Source organism: Hetaerina americana, unplaced genomic scaffold (assembly GCF_022747635.1).
Source record: "Hetaerina americana unplaced genomic scaffold, ioHetAmer1.1.p SCAF_12, whole genome shotgun sequence".
NCBI lineage: Eukaryota > Metazoa > Arthropoda > Insecta > Odonata > Calopterygidae > Hetaerina > Hetaerina americana.
In genome coordinates, this window is record NW_027286292.1 from 24,947,322 (window position 1) to 24,961,191 (window position 13,870).

The window sequence follows — 13,870 nt, forward strand, 5'->3', positions numbered from 1 at the left end:
CAGTCATCACTTAACGAGTCCAGTGTGTATACGAAATAGCAAGTAAGGGGAGGGTAGTGGAAAATAAGTAAGGAAAGGTGGAAGGCAGCATGGATGACTTAATGAGTGAGGAAGACTGGTAACTAGGTGCAGTCTGGAGAGAATGTCGTAGCTGTGTTGCATGGTTGGCGGCCGCGACATCATTGGTGGGAGCATAGCACAGAATGAGAGGGTAGTATTTGGTTTATGAGTAACAATAGGGTTCAGGCTCCCGGGAGTAGGGACGGGCACTTGCAGTGACCCTGAGGAACTTGGAGCAGAGTTTGATCCGCAGCCCAGAGCTCTGTGGAGAGTGGTCGGTGACAGACATGGCGGGACCCGGGGTGGCAGGGGACGTCACGGGAGAGGTGTGGGGAGGTGCTGGGCATCTCTGGTGTGGTCGAAGGTTCGACCGACAGATTTTGAGGATGGGTAACAGGGGAGGAATGGGGAAGAGAAACCCAATTCTCCAGCATCGTCTTGCATTGTAAGGCATCCCGGAGGGTCAAAGGTAGCTGGTGACACGTATGAGATAACCCCCATGGGTAAGAGGATAGAGAATACTCCTGCAATATCTCTGCTTGTCGTAAGAGGAGATTAGAGTGTAGGGAGAAAACCCTGGAAACAAACCTCCAGCCAGCAAGGGATGTATCTGGACAGTGCTTTGGATCCACTGTTTGAGTGGCTATGCCATCTGGCCTGCGATCTGCCCAGGTGTTTACCATGCCTGAAGACCCGTGAGGGAGAGAAGGGGATCCTGGAGAGTGAGCTCTCTGGTTACCAGCAGGGTTTCGGATGCCTTATATGGACCGGGGAGTGATACCCCTCTTCGGTCCCAAATTTTGTTTAAATGAGAGGCTGGTAGCTAGCCACTCCCAGCCAATCGACTTCCATCGAATATTCCACCGGTGGCAAGTGCCAAGGTCTGTGTAGGGAGGTCGGAGATGTAAGGGTTTTGGTGGGCCCTTACATAGAAGATCCACCCTGAAACAGACAACCACTCCTGAAGTGCTATATCCCTTGAGTCAGCCCTGGTAACCGCCCCAGTTCAGCTGATGATCTTCTCTGGGGATGGCCAACAACCATAATTAATGGGAGAGGACGAATTTTGTAAAAATTTTACTGAGGATTTTAACCTGTTTTTATTAAAAAGCCACGAAAAAACTCACTTTAGCAGATTTAATGGGACATTCCCAGCTATAGATCTCTATATGCTCCAGAAGTCTAGCCTCGAAGCTGCAGATATACCTCATAATGACCTTAGTGGGAGTGACCACTTTTCTCTTCTGCTCTCAAAAGAAGACATTGCGCTTAACATTCCCAAACCTCCAGAAAACTGGCGTATGGGCCTCTGGCCACCCATACGTGGCTACTGTGGGAAGCAGCCGTAGCCTATTGTATATTCTGCCGTCACGCTCAACACAAACTCCGCTTCATAGTTATCTCGCGGATTGAGTCTAGCGGAAGATAGGTTAGATTTAAGTAAGTTTAGTAATTGAAGTACCTCGGTATTCGATGGTGTCTCCAGTCCTGGTGCTGTTGCAGGTTTTAAGGTGGCAAATGTCAGTATTGGTATGTGTTGAGTCACTGGGATTGCCTGCTGTAAAGTTGCTGAAGTCTCGGTCAGGTAAGCGACCTGTATAGCCAGCAGCGTTATTTGTTCCTCCATGTTGCTGAAATATGACCTATCCGTAATGAGTGAGTGCAAGAGGGCACTGCTGCTGAATTTAACCATTCAGCTATGGTGAAATGGGTCTCATCGTTAGGCTCCGTTTGGAGTTAGAAGAATGCTCCCGGTGGTGTAGTGGCTCCATGTACCTAAAGAGTAAAATATTTTTCCCTTGAACACAATGCTTCAAACGCCTGCCAGTTGAGATCGTGTGTACTTCTTCCTTGACTACAAAGGTAGAAATATTTGTCCGTTTTCTCAATGCTTCAAATGTTTCATACTATGGTGGCGTGAGTGGGCCCTTAGCCACATCGTGGCGCACCAAAACTTGGAAGAGGCTATTACATGGGCCTATATATATGACCTATCCCTAAAATGATCAGGGGAGGCAGCAGGTGCTGCATGTGACCATTCAGCTATTGGACGAAATGGGTCTCAACAATAGAAGAATCCGTTTGGGATGACAGAACACTTCAGGCAGCCGTAATGGACCCTGGGTGGTAAGGGACGTAACAGGAGAGGTGAGGGGCAAGGGTATCCGTGAAAATAAGAATGATTGCTCTCAGATTGAAATTGATTGGGAGAAGGGTGGGCCAAACTTTCAGGTAATGAAATGGTAGTGAGTTCATTAACCAAACTGGTTGTGCGAGTCCACCAAAAACTACTTAATGAAGTCTGTTCCAATAATCCACAGCCAATAACTCAGAACTTCATGTTGTCAGTTCCTCAAATAAGATGGAATGATCCATTTGATGCAATGGAAACTGGAATCGTCGTGCACTGCTGGTACTCCGCCCCTGGGGCAGAGTTGTTGTTGAATGCTTTTCACCCTATTGGAAACCTTTATCTTTCGGGAAGTCGTCTTTCAAAAATGTAGCTGGCTTAAGTCTGTCAGTGGGCATCGTTGACTTCTTCCCTTGGATACTTAGGTAGAGATATTTGTCCGTTTTCCTCAATGCTTCGAAAGATTCAAAGCAGGATGGCTGGAGTGCGCCCCCAGTCGCATCGTGGCGCAAAAACATTTGGAAAAGGGCGTATAAATGAAATGTGAACCCCCCCCCGCGGGGAGGGGGATAGAGAATACTCCCGCAGTATACCTGCTTGTCGTAAGAGGCGACTAAAGTGCGGGGAGAAAAATTTCCGAAAACAAACCCCCAGCCAGCAAGGAATGCGTCCAGACAGTGCTGTGGATCCACTGTCTGTGAGCGGCCATAACATCTGGCCTGCGATCCTCCCAGGTGCTTGCCGTGCCTGAAGACCCGTAAGGGAGAGAAGGGGATCCTGGAGGGTCATCTTTCTGGTTCCCAGCAGGGTTTCGGATGCCCTGCATGGACCGGAGAGCGATATCCCTCTTCGGCCCCGGATTTGGCATAAACGGGAGGCCGGGAGCTTGCCACTCCCGGTCAATCGGCTTCCATCGCGTTTTTGCTCCGGTGGCGAGTGCCAAGGTTGTGGGGTCTACGTAGGGAGGTCGGAGATGTAAGGGTTTTGATGGGCATTTTCATCTAAGATCCACCCCGAAACAAACAACCACTCCTGAAGCGCTATATCCCTCGAGTTAGCCCTGGCGACCGCTCCGGTTTTGCGGAGCGGCGTCCCGAATGTGTGGCTCCGTGGTGGGTGGGGAGGCCGAGGGACGAATTATATATTATTATGGAGGAAAAATCTTTTCCACCACCAAAAAGATCCCGTCCGGACACCGGCGGGGGAGATAAGTGTGCTGGCGCATGTAAGCGCTACTTGATAATGTCATGTGCAAAGGAAGGTGAGACCTTGAAAAAGGTTTCTCCTTTCATTATTCGCAGAGTTTTGTCGCAGATAGTACCTGGGGACCCAAAGAGCATGAAGAAGCTGAGGGACGATACCCTCCTTATTGAGTCCTTAAACGTAAAACAGGGCGAAAAACTATTAGCAATGGGAATGTTCCATGACATTCAGATAAAGGTGGAGGTGCACCGCACTCTTAACACCTGTCGGGGCGTCATTAGTAATTACGACCTCCTCTACGTGGATGTCGACTAAATCGAGAGAGAAATACACTCTCAGGGAGTGACTGATTGTCGTCGACTCACCACGAGGCGCAACGGAGAAAACATAAATAGCACCCTTGTGTTCTTGACGTTCGCGCGCGATAGACTACCCGACAAGGTGTTTGTTGGCTATAAATCGGTCCCGTTGAGGCTATTCATTCCAAATCCTGTGTGTTGTTTTAAGTGTAAACGGTTCGGCCATGTCGAGTCGCGCTGCGAGGGCAAGGCAACCTGCCTGCGCTGTGGCAAAGACGCGCACGAGAATAAAGAGTGGTCTTCGGAACTTCTTTGTGTCAATTGCGAGAGTACACACCCGGGTGTACTCACGTGATTGCCCGAAGAAGAAAGGAAAGTCATGGAGATCAAAACGCTTGAAAAAATCCCATACGCTGGAAAAAATCCCATAGGAGAAAATACAGGGCGCTAATCGCCCCAACTTTCTCCCGGTCCTTTGCTTCCGTTGCGACCACGCCATATTTAAAGTGTACCATCGCCACGCAGACCGAGATCCCAAAAGACTCCGCTATCGACATGCAAGCGCTTAAACCGAAGAGGATGAAAGATACGAAGAGCTAGGTGGACAACGAGCCACCTACTCCGGTGGGCCCTTCAAAGAAGAGCCCACCAAAAACCACCAAGGGGAACACGCCGAAAGGGCGTGAGAATAAACCTTCCCCGCCACCTCCAGCCAAGCCAAAAAAAACCGGAGGTCATTGAAGAGGACCACAGTATCTCGGATACTGAGGTTTTTGCAAGCGAGTGGAAGAGGAAACATCGCTTCAAGCGATAACCTCAATATAGTTGGTCATCTCACCACCTTTTAATTAACCTATTTATTTATTTATATATTTATTCATTTTAATTTTACACTTCATTGTATTTTATATTGTGGTTCATTGTATTTTATATACTTAATGATAAATAAATATTATTAATATCATGTACAGAAAATTAATTGACCTGTTTTCTTCAGTTAGCCCACACTCATTTATTTTCATGATTGCGGTGTAATAATTAGTTTTAATGTAAGTTTTCTTTAATGCAATGATAATGTAAGCTTTTCTAAGGGTGTGGTGTGTATGTAATGCCTTGAACTGTTGCTGTTTCATATGTTCAATAGATGTTTTTTGAAATGGGATATATCATTTTTAAATGTAATTAATGAGTTGCAATGCTCAAATGTTTCTTTTAGAGAGACAAAATCATTTGGTCTTCAATTCTTTTAAAATCATGTCATAACAGGGACTAAATTTTACAAGTTTCCCTAACAAATTTGTTGATGTATTGTTCTATTACTATATTTGATGTTGTGGTGATATTATCCATATTACACTTTATAAATTACTTTTCCCTCTACATTTCTACTTTTCATAGTTTGGCTATACCTGTCACATTGAGATGACTTATTAGATCCTTTATGCATTAAAAAATGACCGTAGCTGTCACTGCACCCTATAAACTCCCAACACTAATACTACTGAATGTATTAACATAATTATCAATTACTCATTTCATTCTAGAGACTTTTCATGAGTAATTTGGCCAATTTTTTATAATTGCTCAATATAATTTTATTCCTTAATTGCAATCCTAGTTCCTAGAAAATAAGGCAGAATCTTTGGAAAAGTTTAGTGCTATCTCCCAAAAAAATGGGTTTCTTGTAAAAATATCCAGTTAAATGCAAGGTCCATTTTGAAATATTAATATTTGCTGTTTTTGAATTGAACTTGTATTAGTTATTCTTTTCAGGAAATATGTCACCATCAATGTAGTGTTTTTTCCTATGAACATCTCCTAAGTGATTTCCTAATGTCACTGCTTTGTTTTGTTAATGTTAAATAATAAATAATGTAAAAGAACAAATAATATGTGAAAGAGGGTATTAATGCTATACCATAATGCCAAGTAATGCAATGCCCTTTATCAACCAAGGTTAATATAACAATGTAATTTCATTGTAAAACATAGCCCTCTTAAGTGGGTGTCACTATTATTATTATTATTATTACTACTACTTTCAATTTGCCCAGAGGTCATAATACAAAAATACCTAGTGGGTGGTGTATGTACATGATATAAGGCACCTCTAAAAGTTGTAAAGATACAGGCTCAATTAAAATACAAAAAAATGGTGCTCACAGTTCCATAATTTTTGGCACAAACCCATGAACAATGATTGTAACATGCACATGAAAATATCAATAAGAAAAATCATTGATCACCGACATGAATCGGACATGGCCATTGCTGTAAACTAAGAGCATGAACTTTACTGGTCAGGAAGATTGTTGAGATATTCGTCAACCGAGTAGAACATATTGCGTTGTAGATATCTCTTTAATTTATGCTTGAATGCAGTAGTTCCCTTAGTATGATTTATACTTTAGGGTAGTTTGTTATATAATCTGATGCCCATTTCATTGGGTCCTAATTTCAATGCTTCAGTTCATATATTCCCATAATGGATGCTGTGCCATCCTCTGGTGTAATGATGATGACAGGTAGAGTTAAGAGACTAGTTGTCAATGTTATTTTTTATACACAGAAATAGAATCATTTTGTAGATGCACAGGAGTGATAGCAAATTTAATTCATGGAAAATAGGCCTTGATGGAGCATTTTAAGGTTTTCTGGTTATTATTCTAATAGCTTCCTTTTAAAGAAAAAAGTTATAGATATTTGCTTAGGAATGAACATTCCATGGCATATAGTGTGGTTTGAATTTTATTTGATATGGCCTGTGTGTATTTACACTTTGAATAGAGTAATTATAAATTGACACTTGCCTCATGTCTAATCCTGGTTTATCTCATTTTTATGATATTGGTTCAGTAAAAGTAACTCTTAGTATTATATAATTATTTTTTTTAACTGCTCCGTATATTATTAGCTAGGTTAAAACTGATTTCTCCTTAGGATTGACCCAAGTTAATACTTTTCTAAAAAATCATTAAGCACAAGGAATGACTAGTTCTGGGAAATGAATTTGAATGTGCGTGGTGAGCATGATAAACCGTAACCTTCTCAAAATAGGTGAGTTAATACCAGTGGAACTAGCCATTGAAGAGAATACTTTGAGAGTATATAATGGTATACTCTTTAGTTATACCATTGAGAATTCATTGTTATTTCTATTATAGTGCTTTGAGTGCCATTAAAAGATGGTTTTGCGAGTCAACACCTGTTTTGTGTGGATAAATGATATGCTTGTGTCGGTTGGGTCTAATTAATGTCTGAAATGAATGTAATCAAGAAAAAAGTAATGAGAAATGATGGAATGCATATGGTTGTTTTCATATTCCTGAGCTCTGGAATTTTAAGTTTTGGTTTGATTAGAGTACTCAATGCATGCAGAAAAAAGAAAAAAAATGACAATTTAATGATGGAAATGACAGTATCAGACAATGATTTCTGATAACAAGTGGCTTATATGCTTGGCTTACTTTGTTTCGGTGATTCATTTTTGAAGGCATTAGCACTCTGTGTTCTCATTGTCTTACCGTGCGTGCCCTTCCTTAAATGCAATATCTGATCCTCTGTATTCTTTAAATCTTTTATAGATAGGCCCGTGACTGAGTCTACGACACAAGAAATGGCCCAATAAATTGCTAAGCAATCTAGCTAAGTTAAGCAAATAAGGAAATACTACTTAAATGGCATCTCATGGTGATATGGCTGCCAAGGCAAATCTCACTCAAGTTAGTTATTTGTGTTGAAAATGCCGTATCTTGTGTTCTATAATCATCCTATTATGAGAAACATAATTCATTATGTACCAACATTATTTCATGACTTCTGGTTTTCTCTGAGTACTCTGAAGCTGTGAAGTATTTGAGTAGACTGGGAGGAATCCTATCCTCTTTGTTGGCTAGCCAGCCCTTTATCAGTGAACAATTTTAAATGTCGTACAGCCATCAGAATACTATCTCTTAGCATTCTAAACTGCTCAGTTGACTATTTAGCTAAACAGCTGGTTAAAATGGTTTTCAATTGAATTTATGATGGAAATTTTTTAGACAATGGCCAAGTTAATTTTTTTGATTATTTATGAATAATGGTGTTAGTAAATATGCCTTTTGTTCTTTTCTACTGTGAACAGCTTGGTATTCTGAATATTTCATGTTTTTATTACTATGGAGGTGTTCCTAGCCTCCCTGTCATTGGGCAGTACTGGATGGCCAGTCAGCCCAGTCTCATTGATCCCAGGATTTAGCTTTTCTTTGTATTTCTCTTTATATTATAAGAGATTTGCAATTAAGGTGGTGAACTGCCTGTTATCCTGCTGTTGAAGGACAGAGCATCTAGGAACTTTTGGGATCGGTCCCAATGTTGTCAGGATTCAGTTCGGCTCTCTTTCCTTCTAAATGTATCATGGAAATGATGGACTAGGTAGTCTCCTAATGAATTCTATAATGATATCAATAATGTCTCTCAATTACTAAAATGGTATCAGACATAATTTTTCTCATATGCTGTCTTCTTACGATTATTCTTATCTGGCTACCGTGAAACATTTTTGAAATCATTGCACAGTGGGTTCAATGTATATTACTCACCATTGGTGCACTGACTATGATGAAACATCTAATCTTCTGCAATTTTAAGTCCATCTGCTCTATATGTTTTACATCCATTGTAGCTCATTGATAAGAATATATCTCAATCAGATATTAACTGAATAATTACCCTCTGTTAGTAGGCTAAGGGGCGCTGTGAAGTATTTAGGACCCCCCTCGGGTAGGGAGATAGAGAATACTCCCGCAGTATACCTGCTTGTGGTAAGAAGTGACTAAAAGGGCGGGGAGAAAACCCTGAAGACAAACCCCCAGCCAGCAAGGGATGCGTCCGGACAGTGCCGTGGATCCAATGTCGGTGTGCGGCCATACCAACTGCTCGGAAGTAATTTTGTCTGGAGAGAATTGACGACTAACTTAAAATTAGTCATCAATACTCCCTTTCTTTCATTTAATTTTATTTAAAAAAATCGTTACTTTGAAAGAAACCAACTGGGAAAATTTTTCCCTTCCTTGATGAGCGAGAGGTACGGTATCTGCAGCTGCTATCAGATAGCAGCTGAAGTTACCGTAATCAGGAAGATTTTTTATTTGGTAGCCGATCGTTTCAATGATTTTGTTAAATGATTAATTGAATTTCACATTTCCCAATGTTCATTTAGTTTTTTACGCTAAATATCCACCTTGTTAAAACCAAAGCCTGATATTTAGACCATGTCTCACGCGCACCCTAAAGCGTTCACGACCGATACGGAATACCAGCGTCTCTTAAGTGGCTTCTTTGAATTGCATTCTGACATCGTCCCTGTCTATACCGATTGGTCGAAGTCGGAATCTGCATGTGCCTATTCGGTGGTCTCACGCTGCCATGGAGCCTTGGGAGAAAAACTGAATACCTTTTGCAGTATTTTCACAGCCGAACTGTTAGCAATCAGGATAATACTAAATTAAATAAAAGGAAATAAGGGCTTTTTCCTCATCTGTTCACATTCGTTGAGCACCCTAAAATCCATATCGGTCTTACCAATGCACCCAATAGTTCCGGAGATACATTCCACCCTCTTATCTTAGAAAAGGGAACAGGGTATCTTTTATATGGACTCCTGGTCATGCGGCAATGGGTAAGCCAACAAAGAAGCCAAGGAAGCGCTGAGTAGGCTCGAGACCGATTCCTCGTTGTCACTTGTGGAGGACATTAAGACCCCCCGCGGGAAGGGGGTTCAAGTATACTCCCGCAGTATACCTGCTTGTCGTAATAGGCGACTAAAGGGCGGGGAGAAAAATTCCCGAAAACAAACCCCCAGCCAGCAAGAAGTGTCCGGACAGTACTGTGGATCCACTGTCTGTGAGCGGCCATACCATCGGGCCTGCGATCCGCCCAGGTGTTTACCGTGCCTGAAGACCCGTAAGGGAGAGAAGGAGATCCTGGAGGGTGAGCTTTCTGGTTCCCAGCAGGGTTTTGGATACACTGTATGGACCGGGGCGCGATATCTCTCTTCGGCCCCGGATTTCATGTAAACGGGAGGTCGAGAGCTAGCCACTCCCGGTCGATCGGCTCCCGTCGCGTTTTTGCTCCGGTGGTGAGTGCTACAGTTGTGGGGTCTACGTAGGGAGGTCGGAGATGTAAGAGTTTAGGTCGACCCGTACATGGAAAAGCCACCCCGAAACAGACAACCCCTCCTGAAGCGCTATAACCCTCGAGCTAGCCCTGACGACCGCTCCGGTTCTGCGGAGCGGCGTCCTGAATGTGACTGAGGTTCTAATCGTCTCAACGGTGGTGCAAAATGACCGTAGCTGTCGACGCACCCTAAAAATCCCCAACACTACTACTAGGACCTTGAGGCCGCGTTGCGGCACCTGGTTTTAAACGAGTGGAAGGAACCTTGGCGGTTCGTGGATAACAAAAAAGTGAGACCAATAAAGTTGGTCGTTTCGGCGTGGCCCTCGTAAAGTAAGGGGTGATTTAAGAAAAATTTTAGAGGATGACCCCAACTCTTTAAATAGTTCTAATATTTTTAATGGAACCTGGCCTGATGAGACAACTTTAGTTGTGGTGCCCTTTTTTAGGGCGTTTGATTTTAAATATGTATATGAATTTATTTATTTTTATATTTATTGAACGGCAACTGAGGTTCTAAATATTTTGACTGTGGTGCAAAGTGACCATAACTGTCTATGTACCCTTAAACTATTACATGTACTACTACGAGGAATGTCTAAAAATTCCGGGAACTTCTTGAATAGCGCTCCTCCAGTAGCCCCGCCAAATAACCAGATTCGGTTCTCACCAGTTTGAGTCTCACATAACCCCAGTAAGCAAATCTACTACTACGCTAACACATCAACTGAAATATCTCGATGTAATGATTAATACAAGTGACCTATCAGGACAACTAAACCCCGCTTCCAGACGTCGAATATACTTAATACCTTGATTCCCAAGTTACGAGCCATTGACATCCCCAAGGCTGCGGGATTCCTATCATGGGTGGTATGGGTGCTCCGATTTCCTACGTTTTTAGTGACACACGTGTACCACCGTAACATCAGATGGTGGAGTATCCTGAGGGGAGAGCGAAGTATTTAATAGAGAAGTGTCGCTCCCGAAGGCCACGGAAACGATAGAAGTCTACACGGATGCAACCCCGCAGCAGGGAGGCGTGGTAATCACCAATTGGAACATATCCCAATCATTTCTGATCCCGCTTTTATCCTCAATAAATGTAAGCGAGTGTTTCGCGGCCCTGGAGGGCTTGAGACTGACATTTGATTTTTGAGACATTTCAATATTTACGATATAATGCTCAAGTGAAAATGATTGTAGATAATTCTACCGCATTGTACTCCCTAAGAAAGGGAAAAGGTGTCATTTTCCTGTTGAATGAAATTTTAATTGAAATGCATATGAACCTATTAATAAAAGAAAGACAGTCACACACAGAGACCTGGACCTTGGTTCCCAAAGCGGCCAACCTTGCCGACAGGCCCTCTCAGGCCGTGCCCCCTACGTAATATATGCCGCGTCGCCATATTGGCCGGCGTGGATATATATATAGCCGGGGGTATACGGCTCGGGAGTCGGTTCGAAAGCAAGGGTAAAGCCAAAGTGATCAGTAAGAACCAGGGTCCAGCAGCAGCGGTAATATTTTATTGCGGAATGGAATATTTTTGGCTTTAAACGAAATATACAAGTGATTGCAATCGGCAATTTTAATTAAATGCATAGAAGCTGTTCCTGTATTTTTAATATATTTCCCGGGAAACTTAAAATGTTTTAGTATTTATAGATTGTGATTAATGTTTTTAAAACCTTGAGAGTTGTTTTGAAATTTATATTAATTTATCTTCAAGATCGAAACTTAATGAAGGCGATTTCAATTTTTTTGTGCCGTTAAAAGCAGACAGTGTTATAAATTCCGTTCAATAAATGACAGCTCAATTAGTTAAAAAAAGAGATAAATTCTTTAAAATAAATCAACCAGGATTACCTATATTGAGAACTAGAGGCAAGTGCATCTCAAAGAGAGAAAAACGCCTTTTTATGAACCCACTATTTCCCAAGTTAACATCAATATAATGAGACACGCACATAAAATAACATTGACAAATCTTGTCTCCATTCAGGAAATTTGAAAGAAGTATGCAGTTTTTTGAAGGACTGACGAAACTGGGCATATGGGCTGTTCATCTACATCTACTTAATACCCCGCAAGGGCGTGTGGCGGGGGGTTCGGATGTTGACGTGTATGGTTGCTGTTGGTTCGGATGAGTGACGTGTATGGGTGTCATGGTTTCTTTGGCCGTATCTGCTAGGTAAGGGCCTCCGTCTGAGTTGCTTGGTACGCCATAATAACAGGAGGACGTGGCTGAGGAGAGCAAGACCATTTTACGATCCTTTTTGAGTTAAATTGGCTCGCTCTCTTACCGCCTGCTCAGGGATGGTGGCGGTCGCAGGGGGTGCCTAGTGGATTGAAGAGGCACGCCCACTAGCCTATCCCCTCGGAACACATTTCATGGGATTTAAAGGCGCTGATCCACGCAATTTATATATCCCACTAAAATGCTGCTATGAGTTAGGACGGTGGAACGAAAGAGGGATGCGATCTTTGATTTGGGGGGGGGTATTCTAGTGCTCTGATCTATTCTGCGCCGGATACACAATCCTCTTGTCAATACGATACTTAATTCCATTTATCGATAGCACCCTTCTCTTTTATTAGAATGGGCGTTTAAAAACTCTATATGGGAGGGAGGTATTTAGAATTAGATGATGGAGAATCGCGAAAGTCTCTCTTCTGTGTAAAGAAGACTTATGGTGGGACAGCACTGTTTGCCCTGCATGCAAATACTTGCATGATGCTTTTCAATCCATGCATCTATACTGGGAATGATTAGATATTCACTTTCAGTAGGATTATTTAGCCTGTCACAAATGCCATTGTGGAGGTGGTGAAGAAGCCTATGCTCTGAAATCTGAGGTAAAACTTGACCTTAAATTGGCAATACATATTTTTTTTAAATATGAAAGACTTCACAACAAAGGTTTCTCCTCTCCTTTTGGTAAAATTGGATTTTGACACCGTGGAAATTTACCCTGAAATAAGATAGTGTTTATGACCAGATCATACTGTTATCCCAGAAAATTGAACTCAACTTTTATACATTATCTGTTTTATTTTTTATACGGAAGGGAGCATGAGAAAAAGAAATGAGTGACATATCTGAAATGAAATATATGAAATGACAAGAGGAAATGCCCGTTGAAATTTATATTAATGTAGACATAACGTTGGCTAACGATACTTAAGGTAAGCTAGAAGCAGCAAACTTTTATTCAGTATTCCAATTTAGCTTTATGTTAATATACTTAAATAGCCGATTGAAAATATGTAACTAAATACTACTATATAGTACTAAATATAGTATGTAAATTAGTATTCACCTCTTCCCAATCTGAGTTTGTTTGAACAGATTAGCGATTTTTCAAATCAATAGTAAATAGTTGCAGACGACATTTAGCGAGGAAAAGGACTACAGTCAAAAGACCTGTAATTACATGGTAAATAAATAATAATAAATTTTGAGCTAATTAAATTCAAGAATGTTCAAAAACCAAATAAGAATAGAATATTATCCAGAATTCTCTCGATAAACCTGTATTTTTAAGAATTTTTCTCTTTGATTTAAAGACTAAGTCTCAGATAAGCGTATCGTATTTGTTCGCGAATAACGACCCATCTGTTTGAAAAAAAGTTATTTTGAAACCCTCCAAGCAATGGTGGCGAAATAATATTATATGATTCAATTACAAATCTAAGGAGAAACATTTATCCGCCCAAAAATTAGGTATTTTTCAGTTTGGTAGTTAGCTACTTTCACTCCTTCGCCGAATTGGAATTTTATGTCGATATGTGACGGATTCTCTGTTATACATGTATGAAATCTCCGGAGTAACTCGCGGAATCTCATTTTACTATCACTGAAGTCAATGTTTACATTTTGATTCCTTGCAAACGGTTATATGTGCAAATAACCGAACAGTATCAGTAAATAAATTTTGCTATAATGGTCAATAATAATTTTCAGCGCCTCCAAAACGTTAAATTTATAATATTTTATGCCCCTTTCTCCTTTTTCCC